The sequence below is a fragment of the Ursus arctos genome, unplaced genomic scaffold, assembly GCF_023065955.2.
Source record: "Ursus arctos isolate Adak ecotype North America unplaced genomic scaffold, UrsArc2.0 scaffold_3, whole genome shotgun sequence".
Lineage (NCBI taxonomy): Eukaryota > Metazoa > Chordata > Mammalia > Carnivora > Ursidae > Ursus > Ursus arctos.
Genome location: NW_026622985.1, coordinates 100,655,627 through 100,669,416, shown reverse-complemented (window position 1 = coordinate 100,669,416; position 13,790 = coordinate 100,655,627). Strand labels below are relative to the sequence as shown.

General features: G+C 37.9%; 1 protein-coding gene across 3 annotated transcripts in view; it reads left to right on the top strand.

Annotated features, from left to right (window-relative positions):
• The window catches only part of LMBR1 (limb development membrane protein 1), a 180,989-nt gene that overhangs the window by 87,937 nt on the left and 79,262 nt on the right, over positions 1 to 13,790 (top strand). The gene's annotated exons all lie outside the window — the stretch shown is intronic.

Here is a 13,790-nt window from a genome sequence, read left to right as displayed (position 1 = left end):
GACACAAGCAGGGGGAGTGGGAGAGGGAGAAGCAGGCTTCCCAGCAGAGCAGGGAGCCCAATGTGGGGCTCGATCCCAGGACCCTGGGATCATGCCCTGGGCTGAAGGCAGACACTTAACAACTGAGCCACCCAGGCACCCCTGTAATTTTTGGACTTTTGACTAGAAGCTGTAGCTTTTAGAATCACTGCTCTTTTCTTATTTCCCCCCCCCCTTTTTTTTAGTCTATAATTTCTCCATAGATTTGAACCCGTCTACTTTCTATCATTTAGGGATTTCTTAACATTATTAATCTACTGATGGCAGTCTTGTCTTCTAGCATCATTCATTCATTTAATTCCTATTGGCCATTTTATTGTATGCTCGGTATTGTTGCAGCTGCTAGGTATGGTGCAGATTAATTGATTGATTGTTTATTATATATTTTTCCTGTCTTCTGTGATAATCCATCATCTTGAACCAATCTCCCTGATTCCTCTTTTCTCTGTACCTGTTAACTTTACTGGCCCTTTATCTGGAATACAGTATTAATTTGCTAATTGTTAATTTGGGAACATTCTTTGGCCTTTTTCCAGATTGGGAGGTTTTGTGGTCTCAGCTTGAATTGGCTCTGATTTCATCAGCAAATATGGGCACACAGTCTTTTCTTTTGCTCTCTCCTCTTTAGCTTTGTAGACTGTTTTGGCCTCTCATGGCCTTACTGTTCAAAGAAGATCTTTTCCATCTGATGTTCAGAAATCCTCAAGATTCCAAGATGGTTTCTACAAATGTACAAATCCTTCCTGAATGCATCTGTATTGTAGGGTCCTTAATGTTTACTTTTCCTGTCATATCGGGCTTGCATGAAGCATACTCATGAGGCTGATGATTTTGTTTGATTGTCCTATGTATCTTGACTTCTGTTGTTTTTTCATTAATATTTTAATTTTAATTTAAACAATTTCATAGAAAGCCAATTAATCCAACATTATATTTTATATCATTCCAAATTACCTGTCAATATTTGTATTTGGAGTATTGTGTAATTATAATTAGTGTGTACATGTATTTTATATCCTTTTTAATAATAATTTATTTTGTGTACATAAATTTTCTGGTGCTGGGCAGAGAAGTCCAAGACTTGGAAATGGGCAGAAGAGATCCTGGGTGTTCTGTCAGTGGAGTCCTAGGCGTTGTGTAGTGGACCATGGTAGTCATCCGATTTTGTAGGCGTGGGTACCTTTGGCTGATTTTATATTGAATTGGCTATTTTACATGTCTTTAGGGTTAGAGTTAACTTGTAGGAAAGTAAGAGCAATGAAAATGATTTTGTCTGATAGAATTGATTTCTTTTCTATACAAAAGGTGGCCCCAAACATTTTATTATGTACCCATAGGATACTATCCAGTTTTGCATCTAATAGCAAATTGATTTTAGCGTTTCCAATTATCTAAGTATATCTGTGTTTTTCACATTCTTCTTTGTCCTGGTCTTAACAAAAATTAAAACCATCTGGCTCTGTTGGTAAAGGATGTGAGGAACAGAAAGGACCAGGGTACTCAGAGGGAGCTGCAGTTAGCTAGCAGCAGTAATACTATAGGCTGACAGAAAATGGGGGTTCTGGAGGTAGAGTGTCTGGTAAATACTTAGAAGTGTCCACCAAGATACAAGCTACTGAGACATGTCGCTCAGAACCAGATCCTGCCTATCTAGATCTACTTTCTAGATCCACTTACTAGTTCTACTGTCACCAGAGTCAGGAGGTGATAAAGAAAACAGGAGGGATAAAAACTCTTAAATATAAAGATGAGTAGGGATTCAGAAAATGACCTGATATTTGGGAAAAGCCAACACTGTGAGAGGTACCAAACTCAATGTATTGCTCAGAATGAATAGACAAAGAGAAGATTTCAGAGAGATTTAAAAATATTTGATCTAGCATTGTAGACATTTTTTGGCAGAGGAAATTAAGGATATCTTATTCTCAATATTGCCAGAAACGAAAGTTCTACAGTTATTCTGATTTAAAAAAAATCAAGTCCAGACAGTTTGCAGGATATTTTTACCAGACTTCAAAGAATAGATAACTTCAGTTTTATACAAATTTGTTCAGAGATTTGAAGATGGAACATTCACAGTTTTACGGCACTAATATAATCTTGATACTGAAAGTAGACAAAGATAGTATAAGAAAGGATCATTATAGGCCATTCTTATTCGTGAATACTTGTGAATCAGAAAATATTAAGCTGAATTCAGCCAAGTATGCAAAAAAAATCATCAAAGAAAATTTCATTTCAGGTATGCAAGATTGGTTTCACATTCGAAAATCTATGGCTATAATTCATATTAGGAAAGTAAATGAGAAAAAAAAATCAAGCGAGCACCTCCAAAGAGACACAAAACACATTTAGCAAAATCAGTAACCATTCATGATTAAAAAGCGAACTAAGAACTTGAGGGAACTTTCTTAACCTGATAATGGGTATCTACTCTGTTTGTAACTGACATTGTACTTAATGGTAAAATGTTAAAAGTATTTACTCTAAAATTGGGATGCCATCTTAAATCCTTTATTTCTAATAACACTGTAATGGAGTTACTAGTAGCACAGTTAGAGAAGAAAAGGAAAAATTGAAAGGAACAAACAAGTCATTATTAACGGGTGATATTGTCTATTGAAAAATCCCATAAATCTAAAGTATTAATTCAAATAAGAAAATTGAGCAAGGAACCTAGATATAAGATTAATAGGAAAAATTAGTATAGATTAAAATAGAAAAATAATATACAAAAATCAAGAAATAACAGCAATAAAGAAAATCTAATTAAAAATATTTTTATAGTAGCAAGATTGCCTAAGGTATTTTGAAAATGAGACAAGTGATATGTAGAATCTTTATGGAAATAATATAGGAGTCTCCTGTAATATAAAATGCTACAGGAGACTTAAATAAATGGATAGGTTATTCTATGTTTATGACTTTCTTTATATGGTAAAAATAACAGCTCTCAAATTATTTTTCAGAATCAATGCAATTTTTTTTTAAAGATTTTATTTATTTATTTGACAGAGAGACAGCCAGCGAGAGAGGGAACACAGGGGGAGAGGGAGAGGAAGAAGCAGGCTCCTAGTGGAGCAGCCTGATGTGGGGCTTGATCCCAGGACTCTGGGATCACGCCCTGAGCTGAAGGGAGACGCTTAACGACTGAGCCACCCAGGCGCCCCAGAATCAACACAATTCTAAAAAAAAAATTCCAACAGATTTCTTAAAGAATGTGATAGCAGATAGTAAAATTCTTATGGAGGAACACAGAGCCAAGAATGGCCAAAACAATTTTGAAGAACATGGTGATGAGACCTGTTCTATCAAATAAAAAAGGAGCAGAGGACTGGAATAGACATGTTTCCAAAGAAAACATACACGTGGCCAATAAGCACATGAAAGACCTCAACAGCACTAGTCTTTGCGGAAATGTAAATCAAAACCACAGTGAGATGCTTCTTCACACCCATTAGGATGGCTGCTAACAACAACTGCAAAACACCCCCAAACCATAACAAGTATTGGTGAGGATGTAGAGAGAATGGGACTCTCGTACACTCTTGGTGGGAATGTAAGATTGTGCAGACGCTGTGGAAAACAAGCAGTATGGTGGTTGCTCAAAAAATTAAAATAGAATTACTATATATGATCCAGCAATTCCACTTCTGGGTATATACACATAAGAATTGAAAGCAAGAACTCCACAGATACTCATTTATTCATTTAGAAAAGTTTTTATTCAAATTGCAGTTAGTTAACATACAGAGTAGTGTTAGTTTCAGGTGTACAACGTAGTGAAACACTTCATATACCACCTGGTGTTCATCACGACAAGTGCACTCCTTCGTTCCCATCCCCTGTTTCACTTGTCCTCCCGCCTACCTCCCCTCTGATAACCAGTGAGCTTAGGGTCCTCCTACTCCACTGCCGTTTTCCTCTCTTTCCTTCACAGATCTTTTTGTACACTTATTTTCCTGGCAGCGTTATTTTTAATGTCCAAAAGGTGTAAACAACCCAAGTATCCACCAGTGGATTAATAGATAAACAAAGTGTAGTATGCATCTACAATGGAATATTATTTCACCTTAAGAAGTAAAGAAATTTTGACACATGGTGCAACATGGATGAACCTTGAGAGCATTATGCTGAGTGAGGTAAGGCTAACACAGCAAGATGAATACTGCGATGGCACTTGTACGAGGTCCCTAGAACGGTCAAATTCATAGAGACAGAAAATAGGATGGTAGGTGCTAGGGGCTGGGGGCAGGAGCACGAAGGAATGGGGACTTATTGTTAATGAGTGTAGAGTTTCAGTTGGAGAATGTGAAGAAGTTCTGGGGATGGATGGTGATGTTGATGGTAGAACAGTGTGAATGAATGTATTTAATGCTATAGAACTATACACTTGGTAAACTTTATGACGTGTATGTTACCACAATAAAAAATAAAAGTAAATAAGTGACGAGCATGGCAATTCAAATCAGTGGTTATATTTGGCCAGGTTGGCGTGGAAGTTTGGTGCAGCTGGGAGGACCACATGGGTGCCCCAGTGGTTGTGATGATGTTCCTTTAAGTTGGGTGGTATATCCACAGCTATTTTATAGACATACGGAGCTAAACAGTATACTGTCATTATTTAAAAATAGGAAGGAATAAAAGGCTATTTATTTCTTGGTGATGGGCTCACATTACCCAAATTGAAGCTGATATGTAAAACTAAAATGCCAATTTCTTGGTTTTCAATGGGAAACTATAAAATACACATGCATGCGCACCTATCCAGCCAAAGCAGCTTTTATTGAGAACTGGAGGGAATGTGGAAATCAGGGAGACATGGGCCCAACTCAGATAATGGAGTGAGGGCAGAGAGCCCTAAGCTTTATGTGGTATTTTGGAATTCCTAATGCTTTTTGTGTGAATGTACTCTTTGCCACATAAGTGATGTGACGCCACATCTAAATCATGTGGCAGTACTTTCTATTATATTCTACACTTTAATATTTTGTACATTTTGCTGTAGTGATATGATAAAAACCCTAATCTTTGTTATGGGACTGAGGATTTGACCTCAGCATGAGTTTGCTATTATGGAATTGAAAATTAATGTTCTAGTAAAAGAAGCTTTTATGTATTTTGCTTTATTTCCTTTACTAAATTAGAGGTTTGTCTTAAGTATGTTTGAAGCATTCTCCCCCACCTCCCTATTTCCACATCAGTTTGTCTTTGGTGTCTTATTTCTGTTGTGTGAGGAGGTGGAAAGCACAGGCTCTGAAAGCTGACAAACCTGAGTTTAGAGTGAGTGCTGGCAAGCCTTGAACAGGGTGACTATAGGCAGATTATTAAACTTTTTGGGATGTGAGCTTCCTCATTTATAATACCGTTTACCTTCTAATTTATCGTGAAGGTTCAGTGAGCACATATAAAGCAACTGGTAGGAGCTCAGCAAATGTCAGTTCCCATCTCTTCTTTTCTGTGAAATTGATAACTAAAGGTTATTGGAAAAGAAGTAGAAGGAAAGGTTTTTACTGGCTGACCATTAAGTTATTTTGATATGATGTAGTATATTGAGAAATATTTTTTCCAACTTTAGAATTATGTTTTAAAATTTTAATATAAAGTCCTTGCAGTCTTTTTATGGTTCAGTTCTTTTATTTACTTGTTTCATTTACTTGCTGTATTAATTTATTTACTTGCGATCTTGAGGATTTTTGTTTGTCTAACATCGTGGAAAGTTTCTCATAAATTCGAATACAATGAACATCTTAGTTAAGTGAACTGGCAATGATAGTGTTTTTAACTTATCCTAAGATACATTCTCTTTGTCAAATTTTATTAACTTGAACATCTTATAGTTTTAATTTTTCCATCTTAAATAGATTACATTAAATGCAGAAAATATTAATATTAAAAAATATTTCACTGTAGCTTAACAAATCTTTCTGTAAAGCTGTTTTCTTTGACCTGGGACCAAAACTTTTTTTGCCCAAACTCTTAATGATTACCTTGGGAGCAAAGGGGGGGAAATGTTTGACACTCTACTGATGCTTGTCTGTAGCTTTTTTCATGGTTTAAAAGAATTAATACCTGCCTTTATTTTCTGTTCCTCTTTAGTGTTTCTATCGATCTTCCCCAGATGACGGCATATGTATTTGGTGCAGTCTTGATAGCATGCTGAGCAAACCTTATCTTAGTGTTCCTAAGAGACTCTTTTTTGTTAAATGAACAGTGGCTTGATATTTATTTTAAATGTTCTGTAAATGTAGAAATTTTCCCCAGGCTTTCCTGATAGGTAGAGCCACAGTATGTCACATGGTGTTTCCATACCTTCTGAGAGGCCAAGATGTCCAGGCAAAATCTTGTTTAAATTTTCATCACCATAGAAACATGTCAGCTTATTGTTAGAGCTTTTGTATATACATTGTAATTGTCACTTCCTTGATCTTCAGGACAAAGCAATTAAGTGTGTAGTTGGCCAGCACAAAAAGTTCAAACAGCAATTATAACTCTTTTAATGTTTTAGACTTTTACCCATTCAGTGCTTATTTAAATCTAAAAAGAAATCTGTCTACACGTATTTAGTCTTTACTAGCCTATTTAATTTAACCTGTTATAATGTCGTGATAGTTGTAATTTTCAAAATAATATTGATATGAAACTAGCGTAATTATATAGCTTGCTTTTCTTAAGAACAATATAGTGTTTCATGAGCAGAAAGAAAGTACTCAGTTTCAATGCTGTTTTTAACTAGTACATTGAGTGCTTATTGAACTATGATTTTAATAAAAGGGGTGGAGTTTCATTAAAGTAACTTAGGTTTATGGTTTTGGGGAGGGGTTAAGTATTCATACTGGAGATAAAAATATGACAGAGTTCTTGAGATCTTAGTAATATATGACATAATACAAACATTCAAAAGTACTTGAAAGAAGTACAACTGTTGATAAGTTCAAGTTCTTATAGTTTGTGATCTTATATTCAGGAGACCTTCCTTACTTTTTAAGATAAACTAATGGACACCTTTTTCCTCTCTGACAATGTTTTGCCACTTTGTTATTTGCAGGGTATTTCAGTAAGTTATTCTGACATCTGGCACATCTTTTAGCTCAGCATATGCAAGAATAGAGTTGATAGGAACCTTCCCCTTGGGGCTTCCTAGCTCCCGATTTTGAAAAATGAGCAGTAGGCGTATTTTTTGCTTATATGCTGCTGTGCTGGTGATTAATGGTAGCGATAAAAGCTCTCCCAATGCTTTCATTACTTTGCCGACAGAATCACATACAAAAGTTTAAAAATCTCACGTGTTGCATGCCAAAAAGCCTGTACTTTTTAAGTTTTGTAATACTTTTATGATCTTAAGAAAGGTAGTAGCTAGAGTTTATGTATTTTTGGCACTTGTAGGAACCAGTCAATTCTGAGTTAACAGATGAAGTCTCTGGTTATTTATAGCCCCATTACCCCTCTTCTCTCTGTCCTAAAGTTGTTGAGGATAAAAAAAAGCTGCCACATTGCATAATGAAAAAATTTATGTTTTTCTGTTGGTGTTGCTAAAGCTCATAAATGTGACACTTTACTGATTTCAAGTTGGGCTGATTTTTGTCTCATTTAATAAAAAAGAAAAAGAAGAAGAAAATACAATTAAAAGAAAAACATAACTGTCCTGGCCTCCTAGTGGACTGAGTCAGAATAACGGTTATTTCATCCTACAGCAGTTATCCTCAGTATTTCATAAATCCTCTCCAACAATTTCCATGACTTCCTCTGTGGCAGCCTTTTCTGTAAGTGTAATATTGCTAATTCACTCTTTCATACTTAGATTGATAACTGAAAATGAGCAGATTTCTTTTTGTGAGTTATTTACTATTTTTCAAAAGAAATATTGATAGTAAATTTTGAACCATTTATACGATTTGACTACAGAGGTCTTTTTTTTGTTAAACGATTCTTTTATGACTGCTTAAGCATGTGAGTATACATTTTAGGCATTTCTTCTTGATATCATTCATACATATGTAATAGAAAAAAGCATCTTCTTGGAATTATATATTCTGTTTCTTTTTAGAAAAACTTCACATGTAATTTTTTTTTAACACAAAGAGATTTACTTGAGGACTTAGTTCGTCAGTGTATGGGAATAAGTGTGTGGGTCTTGAACCTTGATATCACTGTCAGATGGGTCGTATGTAGGCTGCATTTTAAAAACTATTTTCTTAATGAGAGAATGTAATTTTTATTAATGTAAACAGATAGGGGTAGTTTTTGAATTTAGTAGTAGATTACCTCTTTTTGACATAAATGCTAATGAAAATATTAAGTAGAGCAATAGCATGTTAAATGAGGTTATTTTAACTAGGCTGTTTTCAAATGATTTTATATCAAGGTTAGGTTTAGAAAAATAACCAAAAAGTACTTGAGAGTACAGAGAGTACTTATATCAGATTTTGTTAGCAGCAGGCTGTTAATAATCTGCTCTGACCAATATGGTAACCACTAGCCATGTGTGACTATATAAATTTAAAAGAACTAAAATTACATAAAATTAAAAGTCCAGTTCTTCGTTCATAGTAACGACATTCTAAGTGCTTAATAAACACATATGGCTAGTTGCTGTCTTATTGGATAACACAGAATAGAACAGTTCCATCATCAAAGAAGGGTCTATTGGACAGCACTTTTGTATGCTATTAAATCATAAATAATTTGTTTCATCTATATTTGTTTCATCCATAATTATTTTGTACACTAAATAGCAGAAGAAAGTTTTAGGGATATGTGTGTGTAGCACCTCATTTGCTTAGAGGTGGTGCTAATGAGATTTGATGTTTATTTGTTGTTGCATTAGGGTGCCTGTTTCCCTGTTGCTGGCCTGTACTTCTGTTAGCAAGTTCTGACTAAGAGTGACATGATCAGAGTTGTATTATGCAAAGATTGCATTCCCACTGCAATGTAGGCAACAGGTCAGGCAGAGAGAGACAAGAGTTGGATACTGGACTACTAGCTAGCAAAGTAGGGAGTTGTCCAGGTGAGACAGATGTGGTGGCAGAAGGAGAAGTGGATGGATTTAGTCATTAATGACACAGTAGAATCAGAAGGATTTGGTGTTTGAATAGATCAGAGTTCAAAGTGTGTGTGTCTGTGTGTGTGTATGTTGGAGGGTGCAGTAGGAGGGGGGATGACAAGGATGTTTGCAGCATCCAGAAAAAAGAACACAGTGGGTAATGGTGCCATTAATTGGGGTGTGTAACACTGAAGGAGCAGGTTGAGGGGATAAAGTGATAAGTTTGACTTTAGAATTAAATTTAAGTACTTGTGAGATACTTGAGGGGAGGTGGCAGCTCAGATGTACGGACGGTCTGGGTCTCAGTGGTGAGATTTGGATTAAAGATATAAACTTCAGGGTCGTTGGTTACATGAGGAGGCAAGATCACCAAGGGGAAGAACAGAGCAGTCTATCTGGTGTCTTCATCAGATCAGCTGTCTTCATCAGAATTGACTGAGATGTCTTTGGGCTGGTTCGCAGGGATTGGCAAGCTTCTTGGTAGTGCTGACATATGCCAAAGTTTGAGAAGCACTGATCCAGCACTTTGAAAGGATGAACATCTAAGCCTGAGCCATGGGAGGAAAGGGATGAGACATTTTCCTTTCTATAAAGAGTGGAAGAAATAAGAACAGAGACAGAGAAATCAGAGGTAGGGGAAGGAAGCTGAGGGATGTGCAGGCTCCCCAGTTATGTCCTACTAAGGAAGAGGCAAGGGCAGCTGCAATTTGCTAGAAAGTAGGGAATGAGATTAGGGTCAGGGAGAATGGAAAACATTTGGAAAATCATTGAGGGAATTGTTAGCCTGAGATCAGCTAAGTGTTGCCGGGTAACAGCAAAGGCCCACTTTGGAATGTAATAGCACACATTTCTCAAGGTTTTGTAAATTTCTTTCACAGGACTGAGAATTCAAGGAATGAGCCACCAGTGGAATTAAGCTATCTGGTGGAAATCAGAAGGACCAGGAATATTAGAATATTATTGGTACTAGATTATCATTAAAATACACAGTTCGACATAGGGTTTAGGCAAGTGAAAACAAGACCAGTTGGAGGAATTGGGTGGATTGAGGGAGTGGAGGTTATAATGATGGAGACACAGTATAGGTTAGAGGACTGGAGGTATCAGAGACAAATATGGAGCAGTCTCACGGCCTGAGATCTTAGATGTGGGTCTGAGAGACAAGGGAGTCAGGCTAGTGCATGTGTGGGGCTGTGGCAGAATGGAGGTCGAGTTCATTAGGAGCTTGCACGTTAATCATCATGGCAGGGGAAGTGATAAGAAGTGCTTGTCTACCTGGTATTCACATCAAGAAACGTGGGATTGTTTCTTATAGGTTTGTGGATGGTAGGTGACAAGAGATGGGAAGAAGATGATAAGCTGGCATTAGGGGAAATAAATTTAATCCAGAAACACAAATGATATGTGAACTCCAAAACCTTGGAAATTTTAAAAACAAAGGCAGTAATTTGAGCCATACAGTTAACTCATATATTCCGCTTACTAAGCACCCAGCCTAATGCTAAGCATGTTACTTATGTTAACTCATTTGATCCTTAAAATGACCCCGTAAGGTAGGGATGTTATTAATAAACCTATTTTATAAAGAAATAAACTGATGCACAGAGAGTTTTAGAAATTTGCCCAGTGTTACACAGTTGGTCAGTGATAGGACCAGGCTTTGAACCCAAGCAGTCTGCTGCTGCAGTTGGGGTCCTGAACTAGCTTACTATACTGTCTCATAAACTGAACTTAGATATTTTAAAAGTTATTTTTCTGGGTGCCAATCTCTTGGAAGTTAATTCTTTTAAGAAAAAAGTTAAAAATTAATAACAACATTAATTTGTTCTCATATTACTTAAAGTAATGCACTTTCACTCTATGAAATTTGGAAAATACAGAAAAGGACAAAGTATACAAGAAAAATAGTTCCTTGTAACCATAATCTTTTTAGCTGGCCTTGTAGGACTTGGTGTTACACAAACATGATAATACCCCTCCTGTCTGGGAGAAGGGGCTATGACCAAGCTCCCCCTGCAGCTCTCAGTCTCTGACAAGCATCAGCACGTTGGGTCCTTGGGGGACCCTTACTTCTCCCACCTGCCTACTGCTTGGGTAAGAGCATTCACTGCTAGATCGTGGGAGTCTTCTCATTGCCCTTAACCCAACCTTGTGGGCCCTTATTTGTTCTTCTCTAGAAAGCCATGTTAGCTGCCCACACTTGTCACTCAAAGCTGCCAGAATTGTGGAGGGTCTGAGATTTTACTGTATTTGCAAGCTGACAATTAAGTCTGCTAGATTCCTGCATGGTGGTTGTAGACATGAGACTCCTGGATCAGAGACAAAGGACTTCAGTACTCAGAACAGGCAAGCCATGAGCTAGCTTCCTGTTCCCCAGGACAACACTCCGTCCCACCAGCCTCATGGGGACAGTGTGGCTCAGGTGGAGGCTGCTTCTACTGTGGGCTCAGATCACAGCTGAAGAATCTCAGATTTCGGGGAACCCACAAATGGGCTGCAAGCGAACTTGCCTGCCCTTTGCTCTGTAGGAAACAGATCTACTTCTCCATCAGAGAGACACCATCTCTATTTTCCAAGGCTGTCTGCTATCCAGACATCCTTAAAATGATAGGCCAGCGGCTCCTGGGAGGCTCGGTTGGTTAAGTATCCAACTCGATTTCAGCTGCGGTCATGATCTCAGGGTCATGGGATTGAGCCCCGTGTTGGGCTCCACCTTCACTGGTTAGTTGGCTCAGGATTCTCTCTTGCCCTCTCCCTCTGCCCTTCCCCCCCTGCATGCGTGCGTGCACTCTCTCCAAAATAAATAAATCTTTTTTTTTTTTTTTTAAAGATTTTATTTATTTATTCGACAGAGATAGAGACAGCCAGCGAGAGAGGGAACACAAGCAGGGGGAGTGGGAGAGGAAGAAGCAGGCTCATAGCGGAAGAGCCTGATGTGGGGCTCGATCCCATAACGCCAGGATCACGCCCTGAGCCGAAGGCAGATGCTTAACCGCTGTGCCACCCAGGCGCCCCCAAAATAAATAAATCTTAAAAAAAAAAAAAGTCCAGAACATGGGCTATCCCTGCCTCTGTGAGATGCACAGAAATGAGAGAGACTCATGGAGCACTGGCTTCCAATGCAGAAAAACATATTTGAAGAAAAATACATTTAACTGCTAAGAAATATTTCTTACCAAAGTATAAATCTTATGGTAGATTGATTCCCCAACATTTAATATCATCGTAATGGTTATATATTATACTTATTATTACATTATTATAATTGTTTAATAATTATATTATTAAAACGCTTTTTTGGGACAGTGGGTCTCAGTTCCAAGAATCACTACTGTTTAGTTCATATATCAGAACACGGTTACAAGTGTTTAGCTCATATTTCGTAACACTTAAGACACCTGTTAGGTGTTTTGGGAGCCCTAATATTCCTAAGTGCTGTTTGGAGGCAGGCAGGATTTGGGCTCTAGTCAGAGATAGGAAGAGACCAGCTGAAAGGGTATTACACATATGCATCAGAGCACCTATTCTTTTGATCTGTTATAAGCTTTCCACATAATATTTGATGTGTAATAAGAAGGTTCTTGCTTACAAAAAAAGACTATTGCTCAGATAAAAGGAAGGGAAAAGAAATTACCGTTAAAAGGTAGTCAGCTCTCTGGCTCACTTGGTAGAGCATGGAACTCTTCATCTCAGGGTTGTGAGTTCAAGCCCCACACTGGGCGTGGAGCCTTCTTTAAAAAAAGAAAAAAGGGTGGCGGTCATGTTTTGGTATCATAAGTGGTTTGAAAGTTGTGAAGTGCAGGTTTGGAGAGTTCGTGAGGAAACCTGGAGAGTGTTTTTTAGTAGTATGTTTGGGGACTGTATTTCATCTCACTCGAATCATAACTACTGTTAGATCTGATGTGTTAAATAAAATGCAAGCGTCATTCACTCTGGTCCACTGGCCTCCCTTTCTGTGAACACTTAAGGTGTGCTGACGGCACATTGAGGATGACATCTTTTAACCTGCCCAGGGCAGCCCTGTGGTAGGACTGGACTATAAGAGCAGGCCCCTCCAACTTGGAATCATCGTGGGGGGCTGGGGCTACTTCGCCAGGGTGCTGGGGCATTCCCTCGCCTCTCCATCTGAGGATTGTGTGCTGTGATTGAAGTGCAGCCTATCCCTTTAATTCACGAATTAGCAAATAATATAGGGTGAAATCAAAATAAGTGTATGTTTTAGGTCTTTATCGCACACCTTTAAATTATTTTTAATGTGGAAAGAGATTACATGAGATGGTTATCGAGAGACATGGATTTACTTCTAATTTTGTTTGTTTTATTAGATGTACATTAGCGTATTACAGTATAGAACATCAGTGTGAATCTTTGAATTTAGGTACAGATTCAATCACTTGGTACTTTTCAGAAATATAAGACAGTTGTTTTTTATTAGTTTGTTTGCCTTGTCCAATAGGTTTCAAGTTTAGAAGCCTGGCCTCTAGTTTGGCCCTGAGGTCAGAATTTGTTTTATATTTAGGGGCGCCTGGGTGGCGCGGTCGTTAAGCGTCTGCCTTCGGCTCGGGGCGTGATCCCAGCATTCTGGGATCGAGCCCCACATCAGGCTCCTCCGCTATGAGCCTGCTTCTTCCTCTCCCACTCCCCCTGCTTGTGTTCCCTCTCTCGCTGGCTGTCTCTGTCAAATAAATAAACAAAATCTTAAAAAAAA